The following is a 17,243-nucleotide window of genomic DNA, read 5'->3' as shown; positions in this document are numbered from 1 at the left end:
ACTTGCAGACTGTACAAAAAGACTGTTTCAGATCTGCTCCGCCAAAAGTAAGTTTAAAGTCTGTGTGTTGAACGCACACATTGCAAAGTAGTTTCTGAGAATGCTTCTGTCTTGTTTTTATGTGAAGATATTTCCTTTTCCTGCATAGGCCTCAAAGATATCCAAATGTCCACATGAAGATTCTTCAAAGAGAGGGTTTCAAAACTGCTCTATCAAAAGAAAGGTTCAACTCTGTGAGTTGAAAGCACACATCAAAAAGAAGTTTCTGGGAATGCATCTGTCTAGTTTTTATGTGAAGATATTTCCTTTTCCAGCATTGCGTCAAAGCGCTCTAAATCTCCAATGGAAGAGTCAATAAAAAGAGGGTTTCAAAACCGCTCTGCCAAAAGGAAGCTTCAACTCTGTGACTTGAATTCACTCGTAACAAATATGTTTCTGAGAATGCCTCTGTCTAGTTTTCATCTAACAATATTTCCATTTCCCTCATAGGACCCAAAGCGCTCCAAATATCTAGTTGCATATACTACAAAAAGATTCTTTCAAAACCGCTCTATTCAAGGGAAGGTTCAACTCTGTGAGTTGAATGTAAACAACACAAAGAAGTTTGATAGAGTGCTTCCGCCTTGTTTTTACGTGAAAATATTTCCTTTTCCAGCATAGGCCTCAAAGCGCTCCAAATATCCACTTGCGGATTCTACAAAAAGAGTGTTTCAGAATTGCTCTATCAAAAGGAAGGTTCAACTCTGTGAGTGGAATGCACACATCACAAAGAAGTTTCTGAGAATGCTTCTGTCTAGTTTTCGTGTGAAGATCTTTTCTATTCCAGCACAGGCCTGAAAGAGCTCCAAATGTCTACTTGCACATTCTACAAAAAGAGTGTTTCAAAACTGCTCTATCAAAACTAAGGTTAAACTCCCTGAGTTGAATGCACACATCACAAAGAAGTTTGTGAGAATGCTTCCTTCTAGTTTTTATGTGAAGTTGTTTCCTTTTCCAGCTTAGGCTTCGAAGTGCTCCAAATATCCACTTGCAGATTCTACAAAAAGAGTGTTCCCAAACTGCTCTAACAAAAGGACGGTTCAACTCTCCGAGTTGAATGCACAAATCACAAGGAAGTTGCTGAGAATGCTTCTGTATAGTTTTTATGTGAAGATATTTCCTTTTCCAGCATAGGCTTCAAAGCGCTCCATATATCCACTTGCAGATTCTACAAAAAGAGTGTTTCAAAACTACTCTATCAAAAGAAATGTTTACATCTGTGAGTTGAAAGCACACATCACAAAGAAGTTTCTGAGAATGCTTCTGTGTAGTTTTTATGTGAAGATATTTCCTTTCCCAGCATATCGTCAAAGCACTAAAAATGTCCACTTGAAGATTCTACAAAAAGAGTGTTTCAAAACTGCCCTATCAAAACGAAGGTTCAACTCTGTGAGCTGAATGGACTCATAACAAATACGTTTCTGAGAATGCTTCTGTCTAGTTTTTATGTGAAGTTATTTCCTTTTCCAGCATAGGCCTCAAAGCCCTCCAAATGTCCACTTGAATATTCTACAAAAATCTTGTTTCAAAACCGCTCTAAGAAAAGGAAGATCCAACTCTGTGAGTTGAATGCACACATCACAAAGAAGTTTCTGAGCATGCTTCTGTCTAATTTTTATGTGAAGTGATTTCCTTTTCCAGCAAAGGCCTCAAAGCACTCCAAATGTACACTTGAATGCACTCATCACAAAGAAGTTTCTGAGAATGCTTCTCTCTACTTTTTATGTGAAGTTATTAGCTTTTCCAGCCTAAGCCTCAAAGCGTTCCAAATATCCACTTGTAGCTTCCACAAAAAGACAGTTTCAAAACTGCTCTACCAAAAGGAAGTTTCAACTCCACGAGTTGAATGCAGACATCACAAAGATGTTTCTGAGAATACTTCTGTCCCGTTCTTATTTGAAGTTATACGATTTTCCAGCAGAGGTCTCAATCACTCCAAATATTCACTTGCAGATTTTACAAAAACAGTGTTTCAAAACTGCTCTAGCAAAAGGGATGTTCAACTTTGTGAGTTTAGCGCACACATCACAGAGAAGTTTTTGAGAATGCCTCTTTCTAGTTTTTATGTGAATATATTTCCTTTTCCAGCATAGTCCTCAAAGCGCTCCCAAAATTCACTTGCAGATTCCACAAAAAGTGTGTTCCCAACCTGCTATATCAAAAGGAAGGTTCAACTCTGTGATTTCGAAGCACACATCACAAAGAAGTTTCTGATAATGTTTCTGTCTAGGTTTTATGTGAAGACATTTCCTTATATAGCATTGTCCTCAAAGCACTCCAAATATCCACCTGCAGATTCTACAAAAAGAGTGTTTCAAAACTGCTCTGTCAAAAGGCAGGTTGAACACTGTGAGTTTAATGCACACATCACAAAAAAGTTTCTGAGAATGCTTCTGTCTCATTTTTATGCGAAGATATTTTCTTTTCTAGCATAGGCCTCAAAGCGCTCCAAATATCCACATGCAGATTCTACAATAAGAGTGTTTCAAAACTGTTCTATCAAAAGGAAGGTTCAACTCCGTGTTTAGAATGCATGCATCACAAAGAAGTTTCTGAGAATACTTCTGTCTAGTTTTTGTGTGAAGATATTTCCTTTTCCAGCACAGGCCTGAAAGAGCTCCAAATGTCTACTTGCACACACTACAAAAGGAGTGATTCAAAACTGCTCTATCAAAAGGAAGGTTCAACTCTGTGAATTGAATGCACACATCATAAAGAAGTTTCTGACAATGCTTCTGTTTTGTTTTTATGTGAAGATATTTCCTTTACCCTGCAGAGGCTTCAAAGCGATCCAAGTATTCACTTGCAGATTTTGCAAAAAGAGTGTTTCAAAACTGCTCTAAAAAAAGGAAGGTTCAACTCTCTGAGTTGAATACACACATCACAAGGTGGTTTCGGAGATTGCTTCTGTATAGTTTTTATGAGAAGACATTTACTTTTCCAGTATAGGCTTCAAAGCGCTCCAAGTATCCACTTGCAGATGATACAAAACGAGTGTTTCAAAACTGCACTATCAAAAGGAAGGTTCAACTCTGTGAGTTGAATGCACACATCACAAGGAAGTTTCCGAGAATGCTTCTCTATCGTTTTTATGTGAAGATATTTCCTTTACCATCATAGGCCTCAAATCATTCCAACTATTCACTTGCAGATCCTACAAAAAGAGTATTTCAAAACTCCTCTATCAAAAGGAAGGTTCAACTCTGTGAGTTCAATACACACAACACAAAGAGGTTTCTGAGAATGCTTCTTTCTACTTTTTGATTGAAGTTATTTCTTTTTTCAGCGTAGGCCTTAAAGCGCTCCAAATATCCACTTGCAGACTGTACAAAAAGACTGTTTCAGAACTGCTCCGCCAAAAGTAAGTTTAAAGTCTGTGTGTTGAACGCACACATTGCAAAGTAGTTTCTGAGAATGCTTCTGTCTTGTTTTTATGTGAAGATATTTCCTTTTCCAGCATAGGCCTCAAAGATATCCAAATGTCCACATGAAGATTCTTCAAAGAGAGGGTTTCAAAACTGCTCTATCAAAAGAAAGGTTCAACTCTGTGAGTTGAAAGCACACATCAAAAAGAAGTTTCTGGGAATGCATCTGTCTAGTTTTTATGTGAAGATATTTCCTTTTCCAGCATTGCGTCAAAGCGCTCTAAATCTCCAATGGAAGAGTCAATAAAAAGAGGGTTTCAAAACCGCTCTGCCAAAAGGAAGGTTCAACTCTGTGACTTGAATTCACTCGTAACAAATATGTTTCTGAGAATGCCTCTGTCTAGTTTTCATCTAAAAATATTTCCATTTCCCTCATAGGACTCAAAGGGCTCCAAATATCTACTTGCATATACTACAAAAAGATTCTTTCAAAACCGCTCTATTCAAGGGAAGGTTCAACTCTGTGAGTTGAATGTAAACATCACAAAGAAGTTTGATAGAGTGCTTCCGCCTTGTTTTTACGTGAAAATATTTGCTTTTCCAGCATAGGCCTCAAAGCGCTCCAAATATCCACTTGCGGATTCTACAAAAAGAGTGTTTCAGAATTGCTCTATCAAAAGGAAGGTTCAACTCTGTGAGTGGAATGCACACATCACAAAGAAGTTTCTGAGAATGCTTCTGTCTAGTTTTCGTGTGAAGATCTTTTCTATTCCAGCACAGGCCTGAAAGAGCTCCAAATGTCTACTTGCACATTCTACAAAAAGAGTGTTTCAAAACTGCTCTATCAAAAGGAAGGTTAAACTCGCTGAGTTGAATGCACACATCACGAAAAAGTTTGTGAGAATGCTTCCTTCTAGTTTTTATGTGCAGTTGTTTCTTTTTCCAGCTTAGGCTTCGAAGTGCTCCAAATATCCACTTGCAGATTCTACAAAAAGAGTGTTCCCAAACTGCTCTAACAAAAGGACGGTTCAACTCTCCGAGTTGAATGCACAAATCACAAGAAAGTTGCTGAGAATGCTTCTGTATAGTTTTTATGTGAAGATATTTCCTTTTCCAGCATAGGCTTCAAAGTGCTCCATATATCCACTTGCAGATTCTACAAAAAGAGTGTTTCAAAACTACTCTATCAAAAGAAATGTTTACATCTGTGAGTTGAAAGCACACATCACAAAGAAGTTTCTGAGAATGCTTCTGTGTAGTTTTTATGTGAAGATATTTCTTTTCCAGCATATCGTCAAAGCACTAAAAATGTCCACTTGAAGATTCTACAAAAAGAGTGTTTCAAAACTGCCCTATCAAAACGAAGGTTCAACTCTGTGAGTTGAATGGAGTCATAACAAATACGTTTCTGAGAATGCTTCTGTCTAGTTTTTATGTGAAGTTATTTCCTTTTCCAGCATAGGCCTCAAAGCCCTCCAAATGTCCACTTGAATATTCTACAAAAATCTTGTTTCAAAACCGCTCTAAGAAAAGGAAGATCCAACTCTGTGAGTTGAATGCACACATCACAAAGAAGCTTCTGAGCATGCTTCTGTCTAATTTTTATGTGAAGTTATTTCCTTTTCCAGCAAAGGCCTCAAAGCACTCCAAATGTACACTTGAATGCACTCATCACAAAGAAGTTTCTGAGAATGCTTCTCTCTTCTTTTTATGTGAAGTTATTAGCTTTTCCAGCATAAGCCTCAAAGCGTTCCAAATATCCACTTGTAGCTTCCACAAAAAGACAGTTTCAAAACTGCTCTACCAAAAGGAAGTTTCAACTCCGCGAGTTGAATGCTGACATCACAAAGATGTTTCTGAGAATACTTCTGTCCCGTTCTTATTTGAAGTTATACGATTTTCCAGCACAGGTCTCAATCACTCCAAATATTCACTTGCAGATTTTACAAAAACAGTGTTTCAAAACTGCTCTAGCAAAAGGGATGTTCAACTTTGTGAGTTTAGCGCACACATCACAGAGAAGTTTTTGAGAATGCCTCTTTCTAGTTTTTATGTGAATATATTTCCTTTTCCAGCATAGTCCTCAAAGCGCTCCCAAAATTCACTTGCAGATTCCAAAAAAAGTGTGTTCCAAACCTGCTATATCAAAAGGAAGGTTCAACTCTGTGATTTGGAAGCACACATCACAAAGAAGTTTCTGATAATGTTTCTGTCTAAGTTTTATGTGAAGACATTTCCTTATATAGCATTGTCCTCAAAGCACTCCAAATATCCACCTGCAGATTCTACAAAAAGAGTGTTTCAAAACTGCTCTGTCAAAAGGCAGGTTGAACACTGTGAGTTTAATGCACACATCACAAAAAAGTTTCTGAGAATGATTCTGTCTCATTTTTACGCGAAGATATTTTCTTTTCTAGCATAGGCCTCAAAGCGCTCCAAATATCCACATGCAGATCCTACAATAAGAGTGTTTCAAAACTGTTCTATCAAAAGGAAGGTTCAACTCCGTGTTTAGAATGCATGCATCACAAAGAAGTTTCTGAGAATACTTCTGTCTAGTTTTTGTGTGAAGATATTTCCTTTTCCAGCACAGGCCTGAAAGAGCTCCAAATGTCTACTTGCACACACTACAAAAGGAGTGATTCAAAACTGCTCTATCAAAAGGAAGGTTCAACTCTGTGAATTGAATGCACACGTCATAAAGAAGTTTCTGACAATGCTTCTGTTTTGTTTTTATGTGAAGATATTTCCTTTACCCTGCAGAGGCTTCAAAGCGATCCAAGTATTCACTTGCAGATTTTGCAAAAAGAGTGTTTCAAAACTGCTCTAAAAAAAGGAAGGTTCAACTCTCTGAGTTGAATACACACATCACAAGGTGGTTTCGGAGATTGCTTCTGTATAGTTTTTATGAGAAGACATTTACTTTTCCAGTATAGGCTTCAAAGCGCTCCAAGTATCCACTTGCAGATGATACAAAACGAGTGTTTCAAAACTGCACTATCAGAAGGAAGGTTCAACTCTGTGAGTTGAATGCACACATCACAAGGAAGTTTCCGAGAATGCTTCTCTATCGTTTTTATGTGAAGATATTTCCTTTACCATCATAGGCCTCAAATCATTCCAACTATTCACTTGCAGATCCTACAAAAAGAGTATTTCAAAACTCCTCTATCAAAAGGAAGGTTCAACTCTGTGAGTTCAATACACACATCACAAAGAGGTTTCTGAGAATGCTTCTTTCTACTTTTTGATTGAAGTTATTTCTTTTTTCAGCGTAGGCCTTAAAGCGCTCCAAATATCCACTTGCAGACTGTACAAAAAGACTGTTTCAGAACTGCTTCGCCAAAAGTAAGTTTAAAGTCTGTGTGTTGAACGCACACATTGCAAAGTAGTTTCTGAGAATGCTTCTGTCTTGTTTTTATGTGAAGATATTTCCTTTTCCAGCATAGGCCTCAAAGATATCCAAATGTCCACATGAAGATTCTTCAAAGAGAGGGTTTCAAAACTGCTCTATCAAAAGAAAGGTTCAACTCTGTGAGTTGAAAGCACACATCAAAAAGAAGTTTCTGGGAATGCATCTGTCTAGTTTTTATGTGAAGATATTTCCTTTTCCAGCATTGCGTCAAAGCGCTCTAAATCTCCAATGGAAGAGTCAATAAAAAGAGGGTTTCAAAACCGCTCTGCCAAAAGGAAGGTTCAACTCTGTGACTTGAATTCACTCGTAACAAATATGTTTCTGAGAATGCCTCTGTCTAGTTTTCATCTAAAAATATTTCCATTTCCCTCATAGGACTCAAAGCGCTCCAAATATCTAGTTGCATATACTACAAAAAGATTCTTTCAAAACCGCTCTATTCAAGGGAAGGTTCAACTCTGTGAGTTGAATGTAAACATCACAGAGAAGTTTGATAGAGTGCTTCCGCCTTGTTTTTACGTGAAAATATTTCCTTTTCCAGCATAGGCCTCAAAGCGCTCCAAATATCCACTTGCGGATTCTACAAAAAGAGTGTTTCAGAATTGCTCTATCAAAAGGAAGGTTCAACTCTGTGAGTGGAATGCACACATCACAAAGAAGTTTCTGAGAATGCTTCTGTCTAGTTTTCGTGTGAAGATCTTTTCTATTCCAGCACAGGCCTGAAAGAGCTCCAAATGTCTACTTGCACATTCTACAAAAAGAGTGTTTCAAAACTGCTCTATCAAAAGTAAGGTTAACCTCGCTGAGTTGAATGCACACATCACAAAAAAGTTTGTGAGAATGCTTCCTTCTAGTTTTTATGTGAAGTTGTTTCCTTTTCCAGCTTAGGCTTCGAAGTACTCCAAATATCCACTTGCAGATTCTACAAAAAGAGTGTTCCCAAACTGCTCTAACAAAAGGACGTTTCAACTCTCCGAGTTGAATGCACAAATCACAAGGAAGTTGCTGAGAATGCTTCTGTATAGTTTTTATGTGAAGATATTTCCTTTTCCAGCATAGGCTTCAAAGCGCTCCATATATCCACTTGCAGATTCTACAAAAAGAGTGTTTCAAAACTACTCTATCAAAAGAAATGTTTACATCTGTGAGTTGAAAGCACACATCACAAAGAAGTTTCTGAGAATGCTTCTGTGTAGTTTTTATGTGAAGATATTTCCTTTCCCAGCATATCGTCAAAGCACTAAAAATGTCCACTTGAAGATTCTACAAAAAGAGTGTTTCAAAACTGCCCTATCAAAACGAAGGTTCAACTCTGTGAGCTGAATGGACTCATAACAAATACGTTTCTGAGAATGCTTCTGTCTAGTTTTTATGTGAAGTTATTTCCTTTTCCAGCATAGGCCTCAAAGCCCTCCAAATGTCCACTTGAATATTCTACAAAAATCTTGTTTCAAAACCGCTCTAAGAAAAGGAAGATCCAACTCTGTGAGTTGAATGCACACATCACAAAGAAGTTTCTGAGCATGCTTCTGTCTAATTTTTATGTGAAGTCATTTCCTTTTCCAGCAAAGGCCTCAAAGCACTCCAAATGTACACTTGAATGCACTCATCCCAAAGAAGTTTCTGAGAATGCTTCTCTCTACTTTTTATGTGAAGTTATTAGCTTTTCCAGCATAAGCCTCAAAGCGTTCCAAATATCCACTTGTAGCTTCCACAAAAAGACAGTTTCAAAACTGCTCTACCAAAAGGAAGTTTCAACTCCACGAGTTGAATGCAGACATCACAAAGATGTTTCTGAGAATACTTCTGTCCCGTTCTTATTTGAAGTTATACGATTTTCCAGCAGAGGTCTCAATCACTCCAAATATTCACTTGCAGATTTTACAAAAACAGTGTTTCAAAACTGCTCTAGCAAAAGGGATGTTCAACTTTGTGAGTTTAGCGCACACATCACAGAGAAGTTTTTGAGAATGCCTCTTTCTAGTTTTTATGTGAATATATTTCCTTTTCCAGCATAGTCCTCAAAGCGCTCCCAAAATTCACTTGCAGATTCCACAAAAAGTGTGTTCCCAACCTGCTATATCAAAAGGAAGGTTCAACTCTGTGATTTCGAAGCACACATCACAAAGGAGTTTCTGATAATGTTTCTGCCTAGGTTTTATGTGAAGACATTTCCTTATATAGCATTGTCCTCAAAGCACTCCAAATATCCACCTGCAGATTCTACAAAAAGAGTGTTTCAAAACTGCTCTGTCAAAAGGCAGGTTCAACACTGTGAGTTTAATGCACACATCACAAAAAAGTTTCTGAGAATGCTTCTGTCTCATTTTTATGCGAAGATATTTTCTTTTCTAGCATAGGCCTCAAAGCGCTCCAAATATCCACATGCAGATTCTACAATAAGAGTGTTTCAAAACTGTTCTATCAAAAGGAAGGTTCAACTCCGTGTTTAGAATGCATGCATCACAAAGACGTTTCTGAGAATACTTCTGTCTAGTTTTTGTGTGAAGATATTTCCTTTTCCAGCACAGGCCTGAAAGAGCTCCAAATGTCTACTTGCACACACTACAAAAGGAGTGATTCAAAACTGCTCTATCAAAAGGAAGGTTCAACTCTGTGAATTGAATGCACACATCATAAAGAAGTTTCTGACAATGCTTCTGTTTTGTTTTTATGTGAAGATATTTCCTTTACCCTGCAGAGGCTTCAAAGCGATCCAAGTATTCACTTGCAGATTTTGCAAAAAGAGTGTTTCAAAACTGCTCTAAAAAAAGGACGGTTCAACTCTCTGAGTTGAATACACACATCACAAGGTGGTTTCGGAGATTGCTTCTGTATAGTTTTTATGAGAAGACATTTACTTTTCCAGTATAGGCTTCAAAGCGCTCCAAGTATCCACTTGCAGATGATACAAAACGAGTGTTTCAAAACTGCACTATCAGAAGGAAGGTTCAACTCTGTGAGTTGAATGCACACATCACAAGGAAGTTTCCGAGAATGCTTCTCTATCGTTTTTATGTGAAGATATTTCCTTTACCATCATAGGCCTCAAATCATTCCAACTATTCACTTGCAGATCCTACAAAAAGAGTATTTCAAAACTCCTCTATCAAAAGGAAGGTTCAACTCTGTGAGTTCAATACACACATCACAAAGAGGTTTCTGAGAATGCTTCTTTCTACTTTTTGATTGAAGTTATTTCTTTTTTCAGCGTAGGCCTTAAAGCGCTCCAAATATCCACTTGCAGACTGTACAAAAAGACTGTTTCAGAACTGCTCCGCCAAAAGTAAGTTTAAAGTCTGTGTGTTGAACGCACACATTGCAAAGTAGTTTCTGAGAATGCTTCTGTCTTGTTTTTATGTGAAGATATTTCCTTTTCCAGCATAGGCCTCAAAGATATCCAAATGTCCACATGAAGATTCTTCAAAGAGAGGGTTTCAAAACTGCTCTATCAAAAGAAAGGTTCAACTCTGTGAGTTGAAAGCACACATCAAAAAGAAGTTTCTGGGAATGCATCTGTCTAGTTTTTATGTGAAGATATTTCCTTTTCCAGCATTGCGTCAAAGCGCTCTAAATCTCCAATGGAAGAGTCAATAAACAGAGGGTTTCAAAACCGCTCTGCCAAAAGGAAGGTTCAACTCTGTGACTTGAATTCACTCGTAACAAATATGTTTCTGAGAATGCCTCTGTCTAGTTTTCATCTAAAAATATTTCCATTTCCCTCATAGGACTCAAAGCGCTCCAAATATCTAGTTGCATATACTACAAAAAGATTCTTTCAAAACCGCTCTATTCAAGGGAAGGTTCAACTCTGTGAGTTGAATGTAAACATCACAGAGAAGTTTGATAGAGTGCTTCCGCCTTGTTTTTACGTGAAAATATTTCCTTTTCCAGCATAGGCCTCAAAGCGCTCCAAATATCCACTTGCGGATTCTACAAAAAGAGTGTTTCAGAATTGCTCTATCAAAAGGAAGGTTCAACTCTGTGAGTGGAATGCACACATCACAAAGAAGTTTCTGAGAATGCTTCTGTCTAGTTTTCGTGTGAAGATCTTTTCTATTCCAGCACAGGCCTGAAAGAGCTCCAAATGTCTACTTGCACATTCTACAAAAAGAGTGTTTCAAAACTGCTCCATCAAAAGTAAGGTTAAACTCGCTGAGTTGAATGCACACATCACGAAAAAGTTTGTGAGAATGCTACCTTCTAGTTTTTATGTGCAGTTGTTTCTTTTTCCAGCTTAGGCTTCGAAGTGCTCCAAATATCCACTTGCAGATTCTACAAAAAGAGTGTTCCCAAACTGCTCTAACAAAAGGACGGTTCAACTCTCCGAGTTGAATGCACAAATCACAAGAAAGTTGCTGAGAATGCTTCTGTATAGTTTTTATGTGAAGATATTTCCTTTCCCAGCATAGGCATCAAAGCGCTCCATATATCCACTTGCAGATTCTACAAAAAGAGTGTTTCAAAACTACTCTATCAAAAGAAATGTTTACATCTGTGAGTTGAAAGCACACATCACAAAGAAGTTTCTGAGAATGCTTCTGTGTAGTTTTTATGTGAAGATATTTCTTTTCCAGCATGTCGTCAAAGCACTAAAAATGTCCACTTGAAGATTCTACAAAAAGAGTGTTTCTAAACTGCCCTATCAAAACGAAGGTTCAACTCTGTGAGTTGAATGGACTCATAACAAATACGTTTCTGAGAATGCTTCTGTCTAGTTTTTATGTGAAGTTATTTCCTTTTCCAGCATAGGCCTCAAAGCCCTCCAAATGTCCACTTGAATATTCTACAAAAATCTTGTTTCAAAACCGCTCTAAGAAAAGGAAGATCCAACTCTGTGAGTTGAATGCACACATCACAAAGAAGCTTCTGAGCATGCTTCTGTCTAATTTTTATGTGAAGTTATTTCCTTTTCCAGCAAAGGCCTCAAAGCACTCCAAATGTACACTTGAATGCACTCATCACAAAGAAGTTTCTGAGAATGCTTCTCTCTTCTTTTTATGTGAAGTTATTAGCTTTTCCAGCATAAGCCTCAAAGCGTTCCAAATATCCACTTGTAGTTTCCACAAAAAGACAGTTTCAAAACTGCTCTACCAAAAGGAAGTTTCAAATCCGCGAGTTGAATGCAGACATCACAAAGATGTTTCTGAGAATACTTCTGTCCCGTTCTTATTTGAAGTTATACGATTTTCCAGCACAGGTCTCAATCACTCCAAATATTCACTTGCAGATTTTACAAAAACAGTGTTTCAAAACTGCTCTAGCAAAAGGGATGTTCAACTTTGTGAGTTTAGCGCACATATCACAGAGAAGTTTTTGAGAATGCCTCTTTCTAGTTTTTATGTGAATATATTTCCTTTTCCAGCATAGTCCTCAAAGCGCTCCCAAAATTCACTTGCAGATTCCACAAAAAGTGTGTTCCAAACCTGCTATATCAAAAGGAAGGTTCAACTCTGTGATTTGGAAGCACACATCACAAAGAAGTTTCTGATAATGTTTCTGTCTAGGTTTTATGTGAAGACATTTCCTTATACAGCATTGTCCTCAAAGCACTCCAAATATCCACCTGCAGATTCTACAAAAAGAGTGTTTCAAAACTGCTCTGTCAAAAGGCAGGTTCAACACTGTGAGTTTAATGCACACATCACATAAAAGTTTCTGAGAATGCTTCTGTCTCATTTTTATGCGAAGATATTTTCTTTTCTAACATAGGCCTCAAAGCGCTCCAAATATCCACATGCAGATTCTACAATAAGAGTGTTTCAAAACTGTGCTATCAAAAGGAAGGTTCAACTCCGTGTTTAGAATGCATGCATCACAAAGACGTTTCTGAGAATACTTCTGTCTAGTTTTTCTGTGAAGATATTTCCTTTTCCAGCACAGGCCTGAAAGAGCTCCAAATGTCTACTTGCACACACTACAAAAGGAGTGATTCAAAACTGCTCTATCAAAAGGAAGGTTCAACTCTGTGAATTGAATGCACACATCATAAAGAAGTTTCTGACAATGCTTCTGTTTTGTTTTTATGTGAAGATATTTCCTTTACCCTGCAGAGGCTTCAAAGCGATCCAAGTATTCACTTGCAGATTTTGCAAAAAGAGTGTTTCAAAACTGCTCTAAAAAAAGGAAGGTTCAACTCTCTGAGTTGAATACACACATCACAAGGTGGTTTCGGAGATTGCTTCTGTATAGTTTTTATGAGAAGACATTTACTTTTCCAGTATAGGCTTCAAAGCGCTCAAAGTATCCACTTGCAGATGATTCAAAACGAGTGTTTCAAAACTGCACTATCAGAAGGAAGGTTCAACTCTGTGAGTTGAATGCACACATCACAAGGAAGTTTCCGAGAATGCTTCTCTATCGTTTTTATGTGAAGATATTTCCTTTACCATCATAGGCCTCAAATCATTCCAACTATTCACTTGCAGATCCTACAAAAAGAGTATTTCAAAACTCCTCTATCAAAAGGAAGGTTCAACTCTGTGAGTTCAATACACACATCACAAAGAGGTTTCTGAGAATGCTTCTTTCTACTTTTTGATTGAAGTTATTTCTTTTTTCAGCGTAGGCCTTAAAGCACTCCAAATATCCTCTTGCAGACTGTACAAAAAGACTGTTTCAGAACTGCTCCGCCAAAAGTAAGTTTAAAGTCTGTGTGTTGAACGCACACATTGCAAAGTAGTTTCTGAGAATGCTTCTGTCTTGTTTTTATGTGAAGATATTTCCTTTTCCAGCATAGGCCTCAAAGATATCCAAATGTCCACATGAAGATTCTTCAAAGAGAGGGTTTCAAAACTGCTCTATCAAAAGAAAGGTTCAACTCTGTGAGTTGAAAGCACACATCAAAAAGAAGTTTCTGGGAATGCATCTGTCTAGTTTTTATGTGAAGATATTTCCTTTTCCAGCATTGCGTCAAAGCGCTCTAAATCTCCAATGGAAGAGTCAATAAAAAGAGGGTTTCAAAACCGCTCTGCCAAAAGGAAGGTTCAACTCTGTGACTTGAATTCACTCGTAACAAATATGTTTCTGAGAATGCCTCTGTCTAGTTTTCATCTAAAAATATTTCCATTTCCCTCATAGGACTCAAAGGGCTCCAAATATCTACTTGCATATACTACAAAAAGATTCTTTCAAAACCGCTCTATTCAAGGGAAGGTTCAACTCTGTGAGTTGAATGTAAACATCACAAAGAAGTTTGATAGAGTGCTTCCGCCTTGTTTTTACGTGAAAATATTTGCTTTTCCAGCATAGGCCTCAAAGCGCTCCAAATATCCACTTGCGGATTCTACAAAAAGAGTGTTTCAGAATTGCTCTATCAAAAGGAAGGTTCAACTCTGTGAGTGGAATGCACACATCACAAAGAAGTTTCTGAGAATGCTTCTGTCTAGTTTTCGTGTGAAGATCTTTTCTATTCCAGCACAGGCCTGAAAGAGCTCCAAATGTCTACTTGCACATTCTACAAAAAGAGTGTTTCAAAACTGCTCTATCAAAAGGAAGGTTAAACTCGCTGAGTTGAATGCACACATCACGAAAAAGTTTGTGAGAATGCTTCCTTCTAGTTTTTATGTGCAGTTGTTTCTTTTTCCAGCTTAGGCTTCGAAGTGCTCCAAATATCCACTTGCAGATTCTACAAAAAGAGTGTTCCCAAACTGCTCTAACAAAAGGACGGTTCAACTCTCCGAGTTGAATGCACAAATCACAAGAAAGTTGCTGAGAATGCTTCTGTATAGTTTTTATGTGAAGATATTTCCTTTTCCAGCATAGGCTTCAAAGTGCTCCATATATCCACTTGCAGATTCTACAAAAAGAGTGTTTCAAAACTACTCTATCAAAAGAAATGTTTACATCTGTGAGTTGAAAGCACACATCACAAAGAAGTTTCTGAGAATGCTTCTGTGTAGTTTTTATGTGAAGATATTTCTTTTCCAGCATATCGTCAAAGCACTAAAAATGTCCACTTGAAGATTCTACAAAAAGAGTGTTTCAAAACTGCCCTATCAAAACGAAGGTTCAACTCTGTGAGTTGAATGGAGTCATAACAAATACGTTTCTGAGAATGCTTCTGTCTAGTTTTTATGTGAAGTTATTTCCTTTTCCAGCATAGGCCTCAAAGCCCTCCAAATGTCCACTTGAATATTCTACAAAAATCTTGTTTCAAAACCGCTCTAAGAAAAGGAAGATCCAACTCTGTGAGTTGAATGCACACATCACAAAGAAGCTTCTGAGCATGCTTCTGTCTAATTTTTATGTGAAGTTATTTCCTTTTCCAGCAAAGGCCTCAAAGCACTCCAAATGTACACTTGAATGCACTCATCACAAAGAAGTTTCTGAGAATGCTTCTCTCTTCTTTTTATGTGAAGTTATTAGCTTTTCCAGCATAAGCCTCAAAGCGTTCCAAATATCCACTTGTAGCTTCCACAAAAAGACAGTTTCAAAACTGCTCTACCAAAAGGAAGTTTCAACTCCGCGAGTTGAATGCTGACATCACAAAGATGTTTCTGAGAATACTTCTGTCCCGTTCTTATTTGAAGTTATACGATTTTCCAGCACAGGTCTCAATCACTCCAAATATTCACTTGCAGATTTTACAAAAACAGTGTTTCAAAACTGCTCTAGCAAAAGGGATGTTCAACTTTGTGAGTTTAGCGCACACATCACAGAGAAGTTTTTGAGAATGCCTCTTTCTAGTTTTTATGTGAATATATTTCCTTTTCCAGCATAGTCCTCAAAGCGCTCCCAAAATTCACTTGCAGATTCCAAAAAAAGTGTGTTCCAAACCTGCTATATCAAAAGGAAGGTTCAACTCTGTGATTTGGAAGCACACATCACAAAGAAGTTTCTGATAATGTTTCTGTCTAAGTTTTATGTGAAGACATTTCCTTATATAGCATTGTCCTCAAAGCACTCCAAATATCCACCTGCAGATTCTACAAAAAGAGTGTTTCAAAACTGCTCTGTCAAAAGGCAGGTTGAACACTGTGAGTTTAATGCACACATCACAAAAAAGTTTCTGAGAATGATTCTGTCTCATTTTTACGCGAAGATATTTTCTTTTCTAGCATAGGCCTCAAAGCGCTCCAAATATCCACATGCAGATCCTACAATAAGAGTGTTTCAAAACTGTTCTATCAAAAGGAAGGTTCAACTCCGTGTTTAGAATGCATGCATCACAAAGAAGTTTCTGAGAATACTTCTGTCTAGTTTTTGTGTGAAGATATTTCCTTTTCCAGCACAGGCCTGAAAGAGCTCCAAATGTCTACTTGCACACACTACAAAAGGAGTGATTCAAAACTGCTCTATCAAAAGGAAGGTTCAACTCTGTGAATTGAATGCACACGTCATAAAGAAGTTTCTGACAATGCTTCTGTTTTGTTTTTATGTGAAGATATTTCCTTTACCCTGCAGAGGCTTCAAAGCGATCCAAGTATTCACTTGCAGATTTTGCAAAAAGAGTGTTTCAAAACTGCTCTAAAAAAAGGAAGGTTCAACTCTCTGAGTTGAATACACACATCACAAGGTGGTTTCGGAGATTGCTTCTGTATAGTTTTTATGAGAAGACATTTACTTTTCCAGTATAGGCTTCAAAGCGCTCCAAGTATCCACTTGCAGATGATACAAAACGAGTGTTTCAAAACTGCACTATCAGAAGGAAGGTTCAACTCTGTGAGTTGAATGCACACATCACAAGGAAGTTTCCGAGAATGCTTCTCTATCGTTTTTATGTGAAGATATTTCCTTTACCATCATAGGCCTCAAATCATTCCAACTATTCACTTGCAGATCCTACAAAAAGAGTATTTCAAAACTCCTCTATCAAAAGGAAGGTTCAACTCTGTGAGTTCAATACACACATCACAAAGAGGTTTCTGAGAATGCTTCTTTCTACTTTTTGATTGAAGTTATTTCTTTTTTCAGCGTAGGCCTTAAAGCGCTCCAAATATCCACTTGCAGACTGTACAAAAAGACTGTTTCAGAACTGCTTCGCCAAAAGTAAGTTTAAAGTCTGTGTGTTGAACGCACACATTGCAAAGTAGTTTCTGAGAATGCTTCTGTCTTGTTTTTATGTGAAGATATTTCCTTTTCCAGCATAGGCCTCAAAGATATCCAAATGTCCACATGAAGATTCTTCAAAGAGAGGGTTTCAAAACTGCTCTATCAAAAGAAAGGTTCAACTCTGTGAGTTGAAAGCACACATCAAAAAGAAGTTTCTGGGAATGCATCTGTCTAGTTTTTATGTGAAGATATTTCCTTTTCCAGCATTGCGTCAAAGCGCTCTAAATCTCCAATGGAAGAGTCAATAAAAAGAGGGTTTCAAAACCGCTCTGCCAAAAGGAAGGTTCAACTCTGTGACTTGAATTCACTCGTAACAAATATGTTTCTGAGAATGCCTCTGTCTAGTTTTCATCTAAAAATATTTCCATTTC

The sequence above is a fragment of the Pongo abelii genome, chromosome 20, assembly GCF_028885655.2.
Source record: "Pongo abelii isolate AG06213 chromosome 20, NHGRI_mPonAbe1-v2.0_pri, whole genome shotgun sequence".
NCBI lineage: Eukaryota > Metazoa > Chordata > Mammalia > Primates > Hominidae > Pongo > Pongo abelii.
Note: the sequence above shows the minus strand (reverse complement) of the source record.